Source organism: Cyprinus carpio, chromosome A12, assembly GCF_018340385.1.
Source record: "Cyprinus carpio isolate SPL01 chromosome A12, ASM1834038v1, whole genome shotgun sequence".
NCBI lineage: Eukaryota > Metazoa > Chordata > Actinopteri > Cypriniformes > Cyprinidae > Cyprinus > Cyprinus carpio.
The window spans coordinates 3,151,112-3,152,194 of NC_056583.1; the positions used below are offsets into that span (position 1 = coordinate 3,151,112).

The window sequence follows — 1,083 nt, forward strand, 5'->3', positions numbered from 1 at the left end:
CTCATGACAATCACTGCATTGCTTATATTGTTATTTTCCATTTCTTCCATGTCAGACTCCAGTTCGTCCAAGGCGTCTCTGCAAAAAAATGTATTTAATCACTTGGTTCTCTGTAGTAGAGTTACCTGAAGTCACAGGTAATCGCACACTTACGATGCTTCTGAGGGTTCAACACCTTCATCCTCATCTTCCTGATTCATTTTTTCATCAACTGATGGACAGGTCCATTCAATAACTAAGTGAAAAACAGAAATGAACTCAGTGAGTTTCAGTCGTCACAGATAATAAATATGCTTTCACACAGTCAAGTTAGCCGTATATTTCACATCTACCTTGTGTTGAGCTACTGCTGTTCCAGAAACACTGATCTGTCGAGTTTTCTGAACTTGCTGCTTTTTTGAAGCAACATACAGTACTTATCTGGCACGTAGCACAACAGATGATCATCAGCCACAGCAAATTCTGCTTTTGTCGAGACATAATTCCCAGAGACAGCAGCCTGATAGAGACACATGTTATATCTTGTTTTCTACAGGTTTTGGAAATAAATCTTAAAACTCCAAATCATTTTCTTATTACATTCTTTAGATAAAGTACACAGTGCTAGAGTTGAGAGCGTTATCCGTCCACACATGAAACCGTTGGCTTATGAGCCGCGGGACACTGATGAAACTGATGGACAGTCAAATCATGTTTATTTGGGCTTTAACTGAGAATTTCATTATCTGCTAACAATCAGATCCAGTTTTGCTTACAGAGAACTAGCCTATATGAATGTAGCAAATTAATATTTATATTTAATAAAAGTTGTAACAAAGTGCCATTGAAAGCACAAGCTTTATAGGCTATTAGACAGTTCAACATATTTACATTCATACAGAACATTTTCATAGAAACAATGAAATACAACATTTCTTTACAATAAATGGAACTTGCTTTGTTATTTTGTCATCTAATGAATGACGTTCACATATTTACAATTTTGACTAAAGTGAATTAATGTTTTTGGAGCCACTGAAAGTCTATAATATCTGAATGCACAGGCATGTGTACATTCATCCTGAAGTTATAAGTTTGTTTTCT

General features: G+C 35.6%; 1 long non-coding RNA gene across 1 annotated transcript; it reads right to left on the bottom strand.

The window, feature by feature from the left end:
- Positions 1–389, bottom strand: LOC109082718. The gene is made up of 3 exons (XR_002016460.2): positions 333–389; positions 154–235; positions 1–78 (listed from the first exon to the last, which is right to left on the bottom strand). It is a non-coding gene; the product is annotated as an uncharacterized LOC109082718 (long non-coding RNA).
- Between the last annotated feature and the right edge of the window lie 694 nt (positions 390–1,083).